The sequence below is a fragment of the Dendropsophus ebraccatus genome, chromosome 10, assembly GCF_027789765.1.
Source record: "Dendropsophus ebraccatus isolate aDenEbr1 chromosome 10, aDenEbr1.pat, whole genome shotgun sequence".
Taxonomy (NCBI): domain Eukaryota; kingdom Metazoa; phylum Chordata; class Amphibia; order Anura; family Hylidae; genus Dendropsophus; species Dendropsophus ebraccatus.
The window spans coordinates 60,156,831-60,177,838 of NC_091463.1; the positions used below are offsets into that span (position 1 = coordinate 60,156,831).

General features: G+C 42.3%; 1 long non-coding RNA gene across 1 annotated transcript in view; it reads left to right on the top strand.

Moving 5' to 3' along the window:
• Positions 1–470: 470 nt before the first annotated feature.
• The window catches only part of LOC138765876 (uncharacterized), a 33,892-nt gene continuing 13,354 nt past the window's right edge, over positions 471–21,008 (top strand). Inside the window, exons 1-2 of the long non-coding RNA XR_011358639.1 lie at positions 471–731; positions 20,041–20,119. This is a non-coding gene — a long non-coding RNA (uncharacterized lncRNA). The remainder of the gene's footprint in view (positions 732–20,040; positions 20,120–21,008) is intronic.

Genomic DNA, 21,008 nt, shown 5'->3' on the forward strand with positions numbered 1-21,008 from the left:
TTATGACATAAGCGCTTGTCATCACAGTGCACGGTTGCCATGGTTACTGCAGGTAAACACATCTGAAGCATTAACCCATTAATGACTGGTGATGCCCTTTACTGCAGAGATCACTAAACACACTTGTGACCAAGAAAACAGCTTATGGTTAGGCCGCAGTAAGAACACTAAATAATATAATTTGATGTGGCCCATAGCAACCAATCACAGCTCAGCTTTAGTTTCTCAAGTTACTCTGGTAAAATAAAAGCTGAACTGTAATTGGTTGCCATGCATAACTTAGACAGTCTAACTTACCCATAGCAACCAATCAGAGCTCAGCTTTAATTTGTAAGAGCTTATTAAGATATGAAAGGTGAGCTGTGATTGGTTGCTATTGGCGAATCAGACTGTGTTGTGATAAAGCTGCTCCATTGCTGTAAAGTTTATGATTATGAGTGAAAACACATGACATCAAGCTTCCCCATAATGCTTTGCAGTCAGCCCTTCCTCCATACCTTCCAACTTTTTGGAGGGACACTTGTGGTTTACAGACATTTCTATACACTACAATTCCCAGCATTTCTGGTCACTCAGTTTAGCATTCACTGGTATACAGATATATACAGTGGACTTGGTAACATGAAGGAGACGGCTGACAATCTCATGTAATTGTTGTGCTGAGAGGGCGGCCAAAGAGTATTATAAATGAAGCTGTTGAAATGAATAGACAAGGAGGGAATCCCTACCAGGTAATTTATAATACAATTTGGTTGGTGAACTCCTAAGTCTCTCAATAATTTCACCAATCAAAATGCATGTTATAAACGCAAAAGATACACACATTGTGTGAACACAGCCTTCTCCCAGAAACAGCTCCACTCCTGTCTATAGGGTAGCTCTACCTTAATTATATCCAATAGCCGCCAGCCTCCTGCAGCTCCTCCAGCTGCAACATCACGTACTCTGCTTATGGATCCGCTGCTCAGCCAATCAATGACTGGGGATGGACACTGCTGCAATCATTGACTGGCTGAGCAGGCTTGAGAAAGGCTACTGTGTATAGCTGAAACGTCGCATAAGGTGTGAATAAAAGTCACAGATATTTTCACTTCCAAGTACTGTCTTCTTCAATTTCATTGGATTATCCTGGACATTGAGCCCAGTCTGGCGTGCACTATTCTAATTTTTTCTACTCGTGCTGGTGCTGCTATACTGCATAAGTGGCTGAGCAGGCAATCCATCAGCCCAGTTTGTGTCATTGCTGCAAAGAGAGCTGGGGCCGAGACATACACGGAACCCAGTCGAAAATGACTAAAAATGACTTCCAACGGCTGTAGGAGAGAGAGCGGCACAGGGGCACGGGGACTAGTGAGTATAGTTTCTTTATTAACTTCCCGCACCCCACTGCCTGCCTGTCATTTGTTAGTTTCACAAGACTTCTCCTTTAACCCTTAGGGGACACAGCCAGTTTTCATTTTTGCGCTTTAGTTTTTTCCTCCTTGTGTGTATAAGGCCATAGCGCCTGCATTTGTCCACCTAGAGACCCAAATAAGACCTTATTTTTTGCGCAACTAATTGTACTTTGCTATGGCAGATGTAATTTTTGCCTAAAATGTGCGGGGAAACCAGAAAAAAATAATATGTGTGGTGAAATTGAAAAAAAAAAGATTTTTTTTTTTTTTTTTGGGGGGGGGGGGGGCGGGGGAGGTTGTTTTTACTCCGTTCGCCCTAGGGTAAAACTGACTTGTTATATATGTTCCTTAAGTTGTTACGATTACAACGATAACATGTATAACTTTTATTTGATTTTGATTTGATGGCTTGTAACAAAATTTAAACCTTTTAAAGAAAATATATGTTCCTTAAAATCGCTCTATTCCCCGGCTTATAGCGCTTTTATCCTTTGGTCTATGGGGCTGTGTCAGGTGTCATTTTTTGCGCCATGATGTGATCTTTCTATCGGTACCTTGATTGCGCATTTACGACTTTTTTATCGCTTTTTATTACAATTATTCTGGATTTGATGCGACCAAAAATGCGCAATTTTGCACTTTGGAATTTTTTTACGCTTATGCCGTTTACCGTGTGAGATCAGTAATGTGATAAATTAATAGTTCGGGCGATTACTCACGCGGCGATAGCAAACATGTTTATTTATGTATTTATTTATTTATTTTTATTTATAAAATGGGGAAAGGGGGTGATTCACACTTTTATTAGGGGAGGGGGCTTTGTGTTATTAAAAATAAATTTTTCTTTTACTTTACACATATACTAGAAGCCCGCCTGGGGGACTTCTAGTATATGCACTCTGATCTCTCATAGAGATCCATGCAGTATAGTTATACTGCATGAATCCATGAGATTAGTGTTCTATTGCTTTTTGGCTGCTGCAGCCGAAAGCAATAGAATGCCGAGCGGGATCAGCGCCATTACGGCGCAGACCCCGGCCCGGGATGAATGCGGGGATGCCCCCCCCCCCCCCACACGCAATCGCGCCCCGGGGGGCGATCCCCCCACTAGACCACCAGGTATGGAGATGAGCAAGTATTTAGAAGCAGCTGTCAACTTTGACAGCTGTTTCTAAGTACTTAATTAGTGGGCACGGCGATCGGACCGTGCCCGCTAATAGCCGCGATCCCGGGCTACATGCGGCACCCGGGATCGCGGCAGTTCAGAGGGGGGTTGCCATGCGTTCAGTAACGTCCTGGTGCAGCTATGGGTTAAAGGGAATCTGTCAGATGTAAAGCATGTTCCCAATGGCTGACACTGTTAGAATACACATGGTACCTTAAAGCAACTCTGTACCCACAATCTGACCCCACCCAAACCGCTTGTACCTTCGGATAGCTACTTTTAATCCAAGATCTGTCCTGGGGTCCGTTCGGCAGGTGATGCAGTTATTGTCCTAAAAAACAACTTTTAAATTGGCAGATTGTGTATGCATTAGGCTGGCACAACCTCTCTCCCTCTACTCCCTATTGTCTCCTATTCATCAGCTGTGTGAATACTGAACATGGGCTGGAACGTTAAGGCACCTGTGCAATGTTCAGACAGGAGAAAATGTTTCAGTGGCATTCCTAATGATGAAGGTGGGGAGGAGAGACGGAGGGGTGGTGCAAAGTTAGGGCACAGATACTGTAAACCCTGGCCATTGGGCACGGGGCTACAAGTTTAAAAGTTGTTTTTTAGGACAATAACTGCATCACCTGCCGAACGGACCCCAGGACAAATCATGGATTAAAAGCAGCTATCCGAAGGTACAAGTGGTTTGGAGGGGTCAGATTGTGGGTACAGGGTCGCTTTAAATATATTTGTCTGTGCTTCTTTAGCATAGAAAATGATTTTATTCTCTGGTACAAAGACTCAAGACTTTACAAGCTACTCCTCCCTCCCTGCTTAATTGACACCTGGAAGCTGAGTCCTCAGCAGGTTTAGGTATGGGAGGGGGAGTTACAAGTGAGTGCACATAATATGTACATACATATTATATACAAATATGCATAATACATACACAGATATAAAGAAATGCACATTACCTACATTCATACATACTGTAGTACACACACCATAAACAGATATAAAGAAGTTACTTATATTCATACATAGTGTACACACACACACACACACACACACACACAGAATACACACATCTAAACAAATGCACATTACATATACACATAGATAATACACACACATATGCACCATACACACAGACTCACACAATATATACTGTACATACTTCATGTCCACACACGCATATTTACCTCTGGTACAGGAGAGCACCAGGTACAGCTCACATGCTGTCAGATTTTCAGCCCCAGGGCCACACTGGGCAGGCTGCAGCCCCTCTCCCTCCTCTCCTCCTGTGTCCTGACTGCCAGCAGCAGCAAATAGAGGCAGCCTGAGAGGAGAGGTGGTGGAGGATTCCAGGGGAAAGGAGAGGGGCTTCTCTAAATCTGCATGCTTCTGCTTGTGACCCCAGTCACTCCCTGCCCCTATATATTATGATGAAACCCAAGGTTACTAGATAGAGACAGTAAGTGACCGGGTGAAAGGCATGTGCAGCAGTGTTGGGGATTATATATCATCCTGGAGCTGCTAGACAGGGAGGCGCACCTCCTGTTTAGGGGCCCACTAAAGGGTAAGGCCCACCGGGGGATTCCCCTGCTCCCCTGTGGGTCAGCCCAAGCCTGTATAGTAAAGTCACCCAAACTTAAAGGAGATGTCAGGCGTGCACTATTCGAATCTTTGATCATTTGGCTGGTGCTGTTACAACTTTCATATTGTTTAAACTTTTTTCTCGTATAGAAAGTACTTTAGTTATACTGTACCATTGTGTGTATGTTTGTATGTATTTGAGAAATGTCTAGTTGGAGAAGATTATGTGCATTCAAGAAGTGAGAAGGTAATATTTAATGGAGAAGTCTGGCCATTTTTTAAATCTGACAGGCGGCAGGGGGGAATTTGATAACCAGTAGGAACTTACCTTTCCCTGTGCCCTCAGTGAGCGGCGGGATTGGCCTTGGGACCCCCACCAGGGGATCTCCGGCGCTCAGCCAGTCAGTGACTGAGGTGGGACGCCGCTCCAGTCACTTATTGGCTGAGCGGCCACTCTATCAGCCGGGACAGGCATTTTACCCCCAAGTCGTGATGTCATCACAACTCAAGAGAAAATGCCTTGTGGCAGGGGTCCCAAAGCCGGTCCCACCGCTCACTGCGGGCACAGAGAAAGGTAAGTTCTTACTGCTTATCAAATTCACCCCTGTCGGCTGCCAGATTTTAAAAATGGCCGCACTTCTCCTTCAAGCTTCCTATATGGAGATTTGTGGTGGGATGATACAATTAAGTATGCCCAATGTTGTTGTATAGTCATTTTTTTATGTTTTCTCCTAATTATTTTATTTTGTGAGAAATTTTTAACATTTTTAAATTCATTAAATCTTCTCAGAAATAAGCTGCTGTAATTGGAGAGCGGACACGTGTAATAACATGTCTGTTCCGTTAATTGTGTTTTTCTCCTTGTGCTGTTTAAATAACTTTAAACTTTAAATCTATTACATGAGATCACTTTTGTGTTTTTGTTTTTTTGTTAATTCATTTTAAATTACGCCTTTAATTTTTGCTTTAATTCCTTTGGAAACTAGTAACACATTATCATCGCTTCATTTCACTGCTTAATTGTTGATAGTTAAAAAGATCTGTGAACCGATTTGGCAGAAGCTGTGTCCTTATGTGGTGCATACTTTTTTATTTCAATATGCTTTTTTTTTTTTTTTTTACTGTATTCATATTGGCAATTTCTTCTTCTTGGATAGCGAAACACATGAATCCATCCAACACTGCAGCAAAAAGTTAGGTTTGCATTGCAGTAATAGGATGTAAAACTAAAAAAGGTATATTCTGCAAAGCAGTTATGGAATGGGGATTTCCCTGGGAGGGTAAAGTGGTCCGCATAACCATTTCCTGCGCATCAGCACGTCACCAAGTTGTAATCCACTGGGATCCGGGCCAAGCAGTGGCATTTAAATTTGAATATTTTTTAGAAAATATTTTTTTCTCCTAGAGAAATCTGTTTAGTTTGGTCTGGAGAGACCCTTTTTATATGATGGAGCTTTTGAACTGTGGAGGCTCAGACTTCCTGCAAACTGGGATATTCTTCAGCCAATAAAATCCTTCACATTCTTACCCTCAGTTCCTTTTTGTCATTCCTGCGACTTTAAGTTAAAGGGGTTCCACATCTTAACAAACCCATTTTTAAATTACTATGCCTTGTGATCATTGATTCAGAAACCCCTGACTTTAAAGCGACTCTGTACCTACAATCTGACCCCCCCCCCCTAAACCGCTTGTATCTTCGGATAGCTGCCTTTAATCCAAGATCTGTCCTGGGGTCTGTTCGGCAGGTGATGCAGTTATTGTCCTAAAAAATCAACTCTTAAACTGGCAGCCCTGTGCCCAGCGGCCAGGGCTTAGATTGTGTATGCATTAGGCTGGCACAACCTCTTTGTCCCTTCTCCCTGCCCTCATCATTAGGAATGCTTCAAGCAGATTTTCTACTATTCATCAGCTGTGTCAGCACAGCACATGGGCTGGATTGTTAAGGCACCTGTGCAATGTTTAGACAGGAGAAAATGTTCTAGGGGAATTCCTAATGATGAAGAGGGTGGGGAGGAGAGACAGAGGGGTGGTGCAAAGTTAGGGCACAGATATTCTAGGCCACGGACAGATACTGTAAGCCCCGGCCATTGGGCACGGGGCTGTAAGTTTAAAAGTTGTTTTTTAGGACAATAACTGCATCACCTGCTGAACGGATCCCAGGACAGATCTTGGATTAAAAGCAGCTATCTGATGGTACAAGTGCTTTGGGGGGGGGGGGGGGGGGGGACAGATTGTGGGTACAGAGTCGCTTTAACCAAGGTTCAGATTTACATATTCCATGGCCACTGGCAGTCCAAATAAAACAGGGTTGGGCCAGGTGTTCTAGAGTTAGACTATCTTGTTGGTGGCCCTCCACTCTGACTCCCCTGTAAAAATCCATTTTGTAAAATCCACTCTGCTCTATTTGGGCATATAGTAGTATACAGTGATATGATTTGTTTGTTCAAGAAAGATCTTTCGTTAACGAACAAATTGAGCGAATACCAAAATACTCGAGTCCTTGTTTCACGAGTCGAGCAATTTTCAAAGACTCAAATGCTCGACTAGAGTAACGAGCCGCATTGAAATCAATGGGAGACTTGAGCATTTTACTAGGTGCCTGCTAGTCAAGAGCGGAGAGTGCCTGGTTAACATGGGGAGTTTCAACTTTTTTGGTTTCTTCAGGAAATTTTAAAATAAATTTATAAAAATTAGAAGAAAAAAATATATAATAGCCTTATGCAAAACACATTACAAGTGAGACTCATTTTTTGTATATTATGTTAAAAAAGTGTCCACAACTGGAAAGGTTGTAGACATACCTAGTCAACAGCGTTGTACTTGGGGACCAAACTAATATCTTTTTTGACAATCCAAAAATTTTATGTATGGTATAATACAGTCAAAAGTTATTATCCATTTCGATTATCTATTTATGAATTACAACAAATGTACATTACAAATATCAATTATAAAAGATTAAAACAAATGTAAAGAATAATTATTCCCATATTCCCATAATACAGACTAGAGTGATCACACACAGTGTCATTAAGGTACACTTTATATGCATCAATGAGAAAGTGACTGCCATCATTTTGGACTTGTACCGTGCATTCCTTCACATGTGGTCAAAGCGGCAGAGCAGACATACAACAGATCCGTCTCTGTTTATGTAATATCCCTTAGGACAGTGTCATGTTATATTGGGACTGTGCTTAAGTGGAGCATACTGCTCATACTGAATGTATTGCAGTGTCAATCTACCATCTACCAATCTACCATCTCTTCCATTACATCGTCCTACTTCCTGGAACTAAACATGTACTAGACTTATCTATCCATCTTTCCTCCCGCTATAATGTGCAAAATCAAATATTTTTTTCTTTTTTTCTCACTATTACATAGGTAATCGCATCGAGCAAAATACGGGTGATCTATTAAACTGCCTGTATTTGCGGCCTGTGACTAGGTTCATTTACACTATGTAAAAACAGTGGCCGTATTTCATAACAACGGCCGCTGTGCAGACAAAGGCTGTTATTTTTCAAATAACGGATGTTTTTTTCACAACAATGGCTGTTGTTATGAAATACAGCCGTTGTTTTTACACAGTGTAAACCCTAGCCTGTATTTGCAGCATGGCCTTAAGGCTGCGTTCACACATAACAGATCCGCAGTTAATCACTTGCTGCGAATTTTCAGCGAGACCTGCTGCGGATCCTTGCCCTGTTCAGTCTATAGGCAGACAAACTTGCAGCAGGTGGCACATCCTGCTGCGAGTTTGTCCGCAGCCCGGCCCGTTAACCTCCCAGCCGCCGGAGCCTATACTTCACCTGGTCCCCGCTCCGGCTTGCTTCGGGGCTCCCGGCACATCCTGATCGGACAATCAGTGCGCTGCAGCGCACTGATTGGCTGAGCGGGACGTGAAGACACCGGGAGCCCCGAAGCAAGCCGGAGCTGGGACCAGGTGAAGTATAGGCTCCGGTGGCCGGAGGGTTAACGGGGCGGGCTGCGGACAAACTGCTGCGAGTTTGTCTGCCCATAGACTGTACATGGCAGCCTTAAAGAAGATTTTTTTTAATTCTCCTGCAAAAGTCTGCTTCTATTGATTTCAAAGCGAGCTTTCAGGCGGAATTGTTCTGAAAGTGACGTCACTACTTTTATCAATGTAATTTTTGAAAGCGAAATGCTTTTTTAAACATTCCCCACTGAGGTCAATAGAAAGCAGAAAATGCATGTTTCTTGGGCCATTGTTTGTGCCAGTGTGACCTTCCTGATACGACCCTTGGCTGACTATATTGGCTGGTTATTGATAGCATTGAGCAGACCTGTCAACCAGTTGGGCAATGTTCTCTGAATGTTGCAAAACCTGAACAGTTTGTGGGTGGTGGGGAGATGTTTGCCCTGGATTCCTATATTTTGCCTGCAGGCATAAAACTTAACTTTTATTCAATGGTCTGATAAAATATTAAATGTGCTTAAAACAAAACAATAAAGTGCAAATGTTAGGTAAAATAGCGTATGGTCAGAAATTTACCTCCGGAGGGATGAGCAGTTAGCGCTATGATACTGTGATCATGGAAACGATCGGTAGTTAATTAGAAGCACCGCTGCCATTGGTGCTAGAATAGTGAACTTAACGTTCTATCAAAACTACAGGACGTGGCAGACAAGCGATAAGCATACAACATGCTTGCTGCCTAAAACCACCACTTAATTACTTCCTTATGCTGCGTTTACACAGAAAGATTTATCTGACAGATTTTGGAAGCCAAAGCCAGGAATGGATTTGAAAAGAGGATAGATCCCAGTCTTTCCTTTATGACCTGATCCCTGTTTATAGTCTGTTCCTGGTTTTGGCTTCAAAGATCTGTCAGATAAATCTGTCTGTGTAAACGCAGCATTAGTCTCCCTCACTGACTTAGTGTTGAGAGATGCAGCCGCATCCCAGCCAGGATCGCGCTGCATGGCTCAATCAATGTGATTTAGTATACTCATTCTTATAACCCCATCCCGTGGTACATGCTCATACTCTAGATTAAAAATGCACTGTTGCCTAGTCTGACATGTTTTGCCAACAACTCGTTGGCTTTCTCAAAGTTATTGGCAATCCAAGATAAGATTGCCCCACCTAAACCTGAACAGTTTGACAGGTCTGCTCAACACAAATAGTTAATCTGTTTAGAAGTGAGCAACTCCTCAAATGGGATCCATTGGGTTCCACTGAGCTGTCTTAAATGCATGCAACACTGAGATGGTATCTTTAAAAGGGCCTTTAACACAGATGTGAATGAAAATTTTTGACAAATCTTTTTTATTTTTTTTTATTTTTTAATACTCTAGCCTTCAACCCCTTCTCAACATATGATGTACTGCTACATCACATATTAGACAGGGAAGTATGAAGCATGTTTAAAGCAGATAACCAAAATAAGAGTAAATTACAGTACAGTTTTGTAGTAGTGTTAGGGGGGATATATACTGGAGAGAGAGAGAGAGAGAGAGAGAGAGAGAGAGAGAAATAGCATATTTGGTAGTGCTGCATGTGGAATTGTCTGTACTTTTAAAATACAACAGTTATCCTATACATGCTATATGCTGTAAATAAATATAAGGAAATAAAATACCCAATGCAATTTTGGGCCGTAAAATAAATCAAAACTACAGTATATAAATTTTAGTATGGTTGCATTTGTACTGACCCACAGAATAAATGTATTGTGTCAATTAACTATATTTTTTTTTCCTTCAATTTCACTAAACAATTGTTTTTCTGGTTTGTCAATAGATTATATACTGTAGTAAAACAAAGGGTGCCAATAAAACTGCAACTTGTCCCTCAAAGAGTATGCCCCCATATGACTGTTGATGAAAAGTAAAAACATTATAGGTGACAACTAAACCACACTGTGAACACAGCCTTAGGATGAAAGATGATAATGAAAATAATATAACGAGAAGTAATCTAGTAGCAAAAGTGCAAAGCAGAGCACCTTTTTATCTGCATAAAGCACCAATGCGGTGATAGCTCTCAGTGCTGACAGCAGGAACTGGGCATGTTTTGAAAGCTCAATACACAATTCAACAAGTCCCTTGTCGCCTCGTCTCTGGGGAAATAATTAATGGAGTTTTAATTCAACTGTTGATAATTCTCTAAATTATTAAACTCTTTGCCTGTTTAAAATTCTTAGTGTCCAACTTACTGCACCGACTTGTGGAACTAAAAGTACATCTGAAACTTTAAAATTGCAATTAATAATGAACTAACTGGAAGCCCAGTTCCTTACCACAGATCTGTAGCTATGGTTTTTCTGTATTAAAAGTTAGATTTTGTTACTGTAATGTGAAGTGACCTTATGTGTAACAGAGTCATGCAAGTACCATAGTGTATCTAGTAAAGAAAAAAAAAATATGAGCAAATAAGCATGACCATCTTAGAGCTTTTTGGCTGTCACATACACTTCCCTAACAAATGACCTGGGTGCGACTAGAAGGGCTTGATTTTTCTCCACTCACTCAATTGTGTTCATACCTTTTGGATCTACAGGTATGTTGCAAAGTGAGCATCACACCTTAAAGGGGAACTCCAGGTACAGGTTAAAAAAAAAAAAACCTGCTGCAAAAGCATAAAGCAATGCTTACCTGTCTATGCCAATGGTGAAATTACCAACAATTTGTTTTGTGGCTGTACTTCCTGGTTGAACAGTTGTACACAGTACTACTGCTCAACCAGTAAGTACAGCCACACGCTGCAGGGGTCCCGATCGGTCAGTGACAGGAGATGCTCCTGTCACTTACAGTTTAACTCCGCGGTCGCGCCACTATTGTGTCGTTTAAGGGGTTATTGGGGCTTGGCTGCTGATAGCAGCCGGTCCTCACCCGTTAAGAAGCGAGCTCAGCTCCTGAGCTTGCTTCATAGTGCGGCCCCCCAGCTAGGCGTACATGTACGCCCTGTTGCGTTAAGGCCCAGGCGACGGAGGCGTACATGTACCGCCGTCGTTAAGGGGTTAAGACAGTCCACAAATTTCAAAATTGCTCTGCCACCAATTTTGTCACAAACCACTGTATGTCCATGTATCCGCCCACAGTGAGCTCATAGACTTATATCGTCCAAATTTATTAGTGACTACATCATTCTGTTTACCGAAGGTGTTTTGAGACTCTTAAATGAGGCTTTATGGGCCCTTTTTTGCACATTGTAATAAGGGAGCATTCCACCACAGCAGTTTTTTTAAGCATTGCTTTTATTTACACATAAAGTAGGTTCCAATTTATACTTTTACTTATATCTATAGCCGACAACCTCCTAGGTCTGTCAACTGTCTTTGCTGCCACTAATAATTATCTGGGAAGTAAATTGCCTGTCATTGAGCATCTCGTTGCAATGATCATATTACTATGATATTCACAACATGACGTGACACAAATTTAAATAAAGCCTTATCAAAGTGTCTCAACCCAGACTTGACACCTGGCATTTTAACTACTTGTGTGCTATAGTCTTTAGTAATATAATAATAAACTAGCTTTACTTTCAGATACAAAGGCATAATATGGTAAGTAATACTAAATCTTTACATTTCTACAGGCTCCCTCAATATAATCGGCAGTCTGCATTTATATAGAAATTTTGCGTAAGGTATCTGAAAAAAAAAAGAGCATGCTTACCTAGTCCCTCTATTTTAGAGATATCCCACCTGGAAGTATTTCTTGTAGGGAAATGTATCTTTGTATATGGTATAATACAATGTTTACATGTGGTGAAATATTTTCAGTGCTGCTATGGCCACAAACCCATAGGAAATCCAATAGTTTTATATGGAGATCTAAGAGAGGGGAGTCCCTAAGATTCTGTGGTGGAGAGATGCAGGAACCCTGCGTGCCTCTGTACAGTCTCATACTCTAAGGGTAAATTCACACAGGTGGATCTGCTGCATGTTTAACGATCGCGATAAATCTGCAGATTAAAATGCTGCGAGAATGTTTGTCTTGTAAGTCAATTGCAAACTTAACTCCCAGCGTGTTTGTAACGTTTGGTTTGGTCATTGTGAATTTACTCTAAGGGTACAAACCCACTTGACGTATTTGCTGCGTGAATCAGTCTTAAAAATAAGCAGGCAAAACGCAGGTTGGCTTTATACAATTGTTCTGCGTTAAAATACGCAATTGCGTATTTTTGAAGCGTGAAGCTTGTTGTTAGCAAAGCATCAGTTGTTAACAACCTGTGCGAAAAACGCATGTAGCTTCACGCTTCAAAAATACGCGATTGCGTATTTTAACAACTGATGCTTTGCTAACAACAAGCTTCACGCTTCAAAAATACGCAATTGCGTATTTTAACGCAGAACAATTGTATAAAGCCAACCTGCGTTTTGCCTGCTTATTTTTAAGACTGATTCACGCAGCAAATACGTCAAGTGGGTTTGTACCTTAAAGCAGTGTTTCTCAACTACAGTCCTCAAGACCCACCAACAGGTCATGTTTTGAGGATTTCACAGGTGATCTAATTATAGTCAGTGCACCAGTAACTGCTACAGCTGTTTGTTATATGGAATATCCGCAAAACATGACCTGTTGGTGGGTCTCCAGTGAGTTGAGAAACACTGCTCTTAAGGGTCAGTTCAGACGTACAGACTCGCAGTGTAAATCTGGCTGCGAGTCTGGCAGGTCCTGGCAACGGAACGACCGCTGCGTGTATGCAATTTTGCCGGCCCCTTAACCCCTTTGGCTCCTGCTGCTGCCACCGCCCGCTGTGTCTGTATACATTACCTGTCCTCGCTGCACGGGGTCCCAGCGTACTGCTCTCCCGCCTGGCCAATCAGTGGCTGCGGCAGGGCAACACACTGATTGGCCGGGCGGTAGAGCAGTACGCCGGGACCCCGTGCAGCGAGGAGAGGTAATGTATACAGACACAGCGGGCGGCGGCAGCAGTGGGAGCCGAAGGGGTTAAGGGGCCGGCAGAATTACATACACGCAGCGGTCGTTGTGACAGTGAACTGCCAGGACCTGACAGGCTTGCAGTGAGATTTACGCTGCAAGTCTGTACGTCTGAACTGACCCTAAGGGTTAAATTCCATTTTCCATAATAGAAGTATTAGAGCATTATAAATTCATAGGGCATCTGTTTAAAATATACTGTACCTTTTACTTGATATGCAATAAAAGCAATGATACAAAGACACTATAATTAACAAACAATCTCCCAAAATGACCTTTAGAACAGGAACTAATAATGCATGAACAGGCATTATGTACAGTGTTATCTAGGAATAAAGCGGTATTATACTTATAGGCCCTGGAAGAATCTCCTCAGTAAGCTCTTTCTTGTGTATTGTTCCCTAAAATTTTCCAGCCAGCTACTACATGCCCCGACTAGCTCAAACCCCACTATGTATATACCTTCAGGGAAGCCTAATTGGCCAGGAAAGACCAGGAACATTCCTTAGGATAGGCTGATAGAAGCAGTCTGAGATATCTAGTTCAGGGATGGGTGTACATAAACATCACAAAGTGCCAATATAGTTTACAGTTAACAGTAGAGAGTACAGTACAGTAGAGAGTATCTGAGACTAGTGTAATAACTCTAGAGACTAGATAAGATGACAAAGGGCACCTTATTTTTCAGTTCTATATACCTCTCAAGGTATCCCCTTTTTTCATCTACTCAATTGTTTGAGACAATTATTGATTTTTTTTAACTATAATTTTTCTAATTTTTTAACAAAAATAGACACATTATGGTAATACATTAAGCACAGGGAAACAAAAAAGAATTGGGAAATGGCAATGCCTAAAAAAACACAGCCCAGAACGGCCGATAATTGGTCCGTGTAAAAGCGAAATGGCTGCTTGTCAGCTTTTGTGCAACAGTTAAATCCATCATTATTAGGCACACATATCTCTGTGTAAACAGGAGATATGTAGCCAATAACAATGAATGTGTGCCGTACCCGCTAATTAGGACAGTTTTTAAACGCAGCTGTCAAACACTACAGCTGCATTTAAATGCCCTGCACAGCCCCATCCCTGCAATGCGATTGTGGAGAGGGAATCCCTTTTCTTAACCGGTCGGGCCTCAGCATCGGAATGATGCTGATCCCGGCTCAGTAATCGATAGATCTGGGCTGATCTAATCAATCAGTGCTGTATAATGTGCTGTATATTGTATACTACACTGATCTCTGGAAAAAAATAAACATACTTGTTATTGCCACTTGCATATTCACTCGAACTATTAAATTATCACATTCCTGATCGTGCATGGTAAACGGTGTAAGTGCAAAAAAAATTCCAAAGTGCATTTTTGGGCGCATCAAATCCAGAAAAATTTTAATAAAAAGCGTTGAAAAAGTCGCAAAAGTTACATTTAAAGTACCGATAGAAAGTACAGATCACGGCGCAAAAAATGACCCCTCATACAGCCCCATAGACCAAAGGGTAACAGCGTTAAAAGGATGGTAGAAGGGCAATTTTAAGGAACATTTAATTTTTTTTAAAAGGTTATAATTTTTTAAAAGCTGTTAAATAAAATAAAAGTTATACAAGTTTCATATAATTGTAATCATACTGACTTGAGTAACATAACATAACAAGTAGGTATTGGTCAACAAATCCTTATTATAAATACAGTCCTTAACCCCTTAGTGACCGCCGATACGGCTTTCTACGGCGGTCACTAATGGTCCTTATTCTGCTGCCATCAGCTTTTTACGGCGATGGCAGAGAATAAGGCTGCGGGGCCGGGACGGCCCCCACCCCATCCCCCCGGCTACCGGAGGTAGCTGTGGGGTTGGGGCAGTGTGTGGGGTCCGTCCCGGCCCCCCCCCTTACCGACGATCGCCGCTATTAACGTTATAGCGGCGACCGTCGGTAAAGGAGATTACCGGTGCCGCCGCCACCTTTCATCTCCCCCCGCCGTGAATCTACGGCGGGGGGAGATGAAATAAGTGTCCCCCAGACCTCAGATCAGCCCCCCCTAGTGCCCCAATAACTAACCCCCCTCCCCCGGCAGCCATCATTTCCAAGATGGCCGCCGCCATCGCTGTGAACCGACTAATGTCGGTTCACAGCGATGTAAAAGTTAAAATGAATGAAAGCCCCATGCTCTCCGCCACCGGAGGTAGCGGAGAGCATGGGGCAGTCATCGGGGACCCCCCTGTTTGGTCCCGGTACAAGCGATCAGCGGTATATACTATATACCGCTGATCGCTTGTGCCATGTGCATCCAGGCACTTTTTATCCCCTGTCACCATGAATGATTGGTGACAGGGGATAAAAAGTGATGTCCCCCCACCCCCCAAGTCGCCCCCCACCCCCCCTGTCACCCCCGTCCCCCAGTCACCCCCCCCCTTCCCCATATACTCACCGGATCCACGGAGCTCCTTCCTCCTCGACGTCCTGGCTGGTTATGAAGTGCGCATGCGCTTCACAACCAGCCAACTCTGAAAATTTAAAGTGACAGAGACCAATTTGGTCTCTGTCACTGAACTATGATTACTGAGATAGAAAATATCACAGTAATCATAGTAATACAGTGAACATGAATGTATAAAGTACAAAAAGTGACAAACATACAAAAAAATAAAACACACACTTTTTATTATAGTAATAATTGCAGTTTACTCCCAAATTACCCCTAACCCCTCCCCAGATTACCCGTAACCACCGCACGTTGCCCGTAACCACCGCACGTTGCCCGTAACCACCACAAATTGCCAGTGACCCCCTCCCGATTGCCCGTAACCACCCCAAATTACATGTACCCACCCCAGATTACCTATAAGCACTTCAGTTTATCAGTAACAATCCCAGATTGTCTGTAACCCTTCCAGGTTGCACATAACCCCCCAGGTTCCCCGTAATCATGCCAGATTACATGTAACCCCCCCCAGATTGCACGTAACCACCGCGCGTTGCCTCTGACCACGCCACGATGCCTCTGACCACGCCACGATGCCTCTGACCACCACACGTCGCCTCTGACCACCGCACGTCGCCTCTGACCACCGCACGTCGCCTCTGACCACCGCACGTCGCCTCTGACCACCGCACGTCGCCTCTGACCACGCCACGGCGCCTCTGACCACCCCAAATTGCCAATGACCCCCTCCAGATTGCGGTGCCCATGCCAGGTAACAGGTATCCACCCCAGATTGCCTATAAGAACTTCAGTTTATCCGTAACCACCCCACATTGCCTGTAACCACCCCACATTGCCCGTAACCACCCCACGTTGCCCGTAACCTTCCCAGATTGTCAGTAAGCACTGCAGGTTGCCCGTAACCACCCCACGTTGCCCGTAACCACCCCAGATTGTCTGTAAGCACTGCAGGTTGCCCGTAACCACCCCACGTTGCCCGTAACCACCCAGATTGTCTGTAAGCACTGCAGGTTGCCCGTAACCACCCCACGTTGCCCGTATCCACCCCAGATTGTCTGTAAGCACTGCAGGTTGCCCGTAACCACCCCACGTTTCCTGTAACCATCCCAGATTGTCTGTAAGCACAGCAGATTGCCCGTAACCAGCCCACGTTGCCTGTAACCAGCCCACGTTGCCTGTAACCAGCCCACGTTGCCTGTAACCAGCCCACGTTGCCTGTAACCAGCCCACATTGCCTGTAACCACCCCACGTTGCCGTAACCACAGCAGGTTGCCCGTGACCACCACACGTTGCCCATAACCACCCCTCGTTGCCCGTAACCACCCCACGTTGCCTGTAACCACCCCAGGTTGCCGTAACCACAGCAGGTTGCCCGTGACCACCCCATGTTGTCCGTAACCACCCCAGATTACCTGTAACCACCTCAGGTTGCCCATAACCACCCCTGGTTGCCCGTAACCACCCCACATTACCTGTAATCTCATTTTTTTTATTTTATTTTAGTAACTGCGCTATTCTAATAACCATTACTAGCTGCAATTTTGCTCCTGTAAATTGGCGCTCCTTCCCTTCTGAGCCCTGCTGTGTGCCCATACAGTGGTTTATGCCCACATATGGGGTACCGTTGTACTCAGGAGAACCTGCGTTACAGATTTTGGGGTACGTTTTCTCTCCTGTTCCTCGTCAAATTGAGAAATTTCAAACTAAACCAACATATTATTGGAAAAATTAGAGTTTTTCATTTTTACTGGCCAATTTTGAATACTTTCCTCAAACACCTGTGGGGTCAAAATGCTCACCACACCCCAAAATAAATTCTTTGAGGGGTGCACTTTCTAAAATGGGGTGACTTATTGGGAGATTTTACTCTGCGGACACTACAGGGGCTCTGCAAACGCACCTGGCGCTCGGAAACTTCTTCAGCAAAATCTGCATTGAAAAAGCTAATTGGCGCTCCTTTCCTTCTGAGCCCTCCTGTGTGCCCATGCAGTGGTTTATGCCCACATATGAGGTACCTTTTCACTTAGGAGAACCTGCGTTACAAATCTTGGGGTACTTTTTTCCTCTTGTTCCTCATAAAATTGAGAAATTTCAAACTAAAAGAACATAATATTGGAAAAATTTGAGTTTTTCATTTTTACTGTCTACTTTTGAATACTTTCCTCTAATACCTGTGGGGTCAAAATGGTCACCACACACCAAGATGAATACTTTGAGGGGTGCACTTTCCAAAATGGAGTGACTTATGGCGAGATTTTACTCCGCTGGCACTACAGGGGCACTGCAAACGCACCTGGCGCTCGGAAACTTCTGCAGCAAAATCTGCATTGAAAAAGCTAATTGGCGCTCCTTCCCTTCTGAGCCCTCCTGTGTGCCCATGCAGTGGTTTATGCCCACATATGGGGTACCATTGTACTCAGGAGAACCTGCGTTACAAATTTTGGGGTACTTTTTTCCTCTTGTTCCTCGTGAAATTGAGAAACTTCAAACTAAACGAACATATTATTGGAAGAATTCGAGTTTTTCATTTTTACTGTCTTCTTTTGAATACTTTCCTGTAATACCTGTGGGGTCAAAATGGTCACCACACACCAAGATGAATTCTTTGAGGGGTGTACTTTCCAAAATGGGGTGACTTATGGGGGGTTTTCTCTCTGCTGACACTACAGGGGCACTGCAAACGCACCTGGCGCTCAGAAACTTCTTCAGCAAAATTTGCATTGGAAAAGCTAATTGGCGCTCCCTTCCTTCTGAGCCCTGCTGTGTGCCCATACAGTGGTTTACGCCCACATATGGGGTACCGTTGTACTCAAGAGAACCTGCATTACAAATTTTGGGGTGCTTTTTGTCTCATATTCCTTTTGAAAATGAGAAACTTTAATCTAAACGTATATATTATTGGAAAATTAAAATTTTCAATTTTTTTACTGCCTAATTGTGAATACTTTCCTCCAGCCCCTGTAGGGTTAAAATGCTCATTATACCCCTAGATTAATTCTTTAAGGTGTGTAGTTTCCAAAATGGGGTCACTTATGGGGGTTTTCAGGATACCAGACTTCTAAATCCATTTAAAAAAAGAACTGGTCCCTAAAAAAATCAGTTTCACGAAAATGTGATAATTTGCTGATACATTTCTAAGCCCCATAACACCCTAAAAAAGTAAAATATGTTTGCCAAATTATGCCAGAATAAAGAAGACATATTGGTAATGTGACTTAGTAACTAATTTATGTGCTATGACTTTCTTTTTTTAGAAGCAGAGAATTTCAAAGTTCATAAAATGCAAATTTTTTCAATTTTTCATGATATTTTGATGTTTTTCACAAAAAACACACAAAATAGTGACCAAATTTTGCCACTAACATAAAGTGCCATATGTCACGAAAAAACAATCTCAGAATCGCTAGCATACGTTAAAGCATCACTGAGCTATAAGAGCATAAAGTGAGACAGGTCAGATTTTGAAAAATTAGCCTGGTCATTAAGGCCCAAACTAGCTGCAGCACGAAGGGGTTAAAATAACTATTCTTTTTTTTTTTCTTGTATTTCAACATGCTTTTTATTTCTCTTGCCCCACCAAGAACAAAGTATGTGATATGTCTTACATGCAATAGATATCACAGGAAAACATCTTGTATTATCAATCATAAGTAAGATAGCACAATGCCTTTTTGCTCATATTCATAAATATATATATTTTTTATTTTTTTTTGCACAAAGTTTTATCATGCACATTTCCAGTCTTTGTGGATCTGAAAAGCTTAGTTGCTTCGGTTTATTGTTTGCAGAAGTTTTTATCTTTAGAATGATGTATAGCCAAAGAAACCTCAGTAAAGTTTCTTATCTTCTGCAGTCTAGGGTTGTGCAATAATATTCAGTGCCACAGCTGTAATTGTAATATATTACTAAAACTTATTATCCTGGATGTCTTTTACCCAGGTTAAGTACCTACACTTGTTGCATAAGCCACACTTAAAATTTACCTGTTGTTACATTTTTTAAAGTCTAAATCAACAGATGTGATATAAAGCAAGTTTGCAATTTACATTTATTATTATTATATATATTTTTTTTGTTATCATGCTTTAACAAATCTATACTTACTTAAAATCCAGGTCCAGTCTCCTGGAGGCGGCTTTTCAGTCTTGTGTTGGTTAAAAAAAAACAGAGACTAAACACAGGAAGCCAGGTCTTCTGCACTCTCACAGAGAAGGTAGTCATTTGGTTGATAGAAGCATTGAGCCGTGCCTCCCTGTACCGGCCGGGACTTCATGTGTTTAGTTTCTTTTTTTTAACCAGCACAAGACTAAACAGGTGCCTTCAGGAGACTGGACCTGGATACAAGTAAGTACTGCATAAAACGTTATATAATGCTGAGGCAATAGAGTAAAAAAAACAACAACACATATATATATATATATATATATATATATATTATATTTACTGCTGGTCCCTCACAACTCCTGTTGTATCTCCCGTTCAGCTTCTTCTGGTCCTTTGATGCTCATGATTTCTATATCTCTTTATCTTCCAGGATCAGAACCCCTAATGCCTAAGGAGAAGGGACTGGAAAGGATGAACTGGAGCTACAATGGAATTTTCTTTTTAAAAAGGTTTTTATATGTTGCTAGGGGGGCTGCCAAAAGAAAAAAAAAAACAAGCTATACTCACCTACCCCGGTGCCCTGCAGCTCCCAATCTAGAGATGTCGGGTTCCCACTTTTAGCTATGATGTATCAGGACATACCTGCTTAGCCAATCCCTGGCCACAGAGGTCATTCTATTATATTATTTTACAACCCCAAGAGGCAGCAGTTTGTTTTGTAATTAAATTGGAAATTTGCTTTGAGCTATGTTCTCGGAGTTATAGAGTGCATGTTTTATATGCACAAAAGGGTCAGTTTTTCCAGGAAAACAATGAGTCATCTGATAATCACAACATATCCTTTCCAGCCATCTGACATTGTGTCAGAACTATACAAATCCACATACCTAAATCCCCCAGCTTTATGCTTTTATAGTTTTGAATTCACATTGCTAATACGGCTTTGAAGTTTTTACGCGTAATGAAAGCTGCAGGGGCACCTCGATTTTATGTTTGATATCTTCTTTAGGATCTTAGAGTTGTAAAACAGGATCTGACCCTCAGTCTTGTGGCTATTGATTTTGCTGGAGTACTTTGAGTACTTTAAAGATTTGGTTTTAGATTTTATATTGCTTGAAGTTGAAACATGCTTTGACTTTAAAAATGTATTTCAAATCTATGTCATAGGTTTTGGATATGCTGTATATTGGACAGCACCTGTCGAGACGTTCCTAAATTCTGTTTAAGAACCGTAGCTTGCATCAGCATTATAAGGCTGGGTTCACATTACGTATATTTCAGTCAGTATTGTGGTCCTCATATTGCAACCAAAACCAGGAGTGGATTAAAAACACAGAAAGGATCTGTTCACACAATGGTGAAATTGAGTGGATGGCCGCCATATAACAGTAAATAACT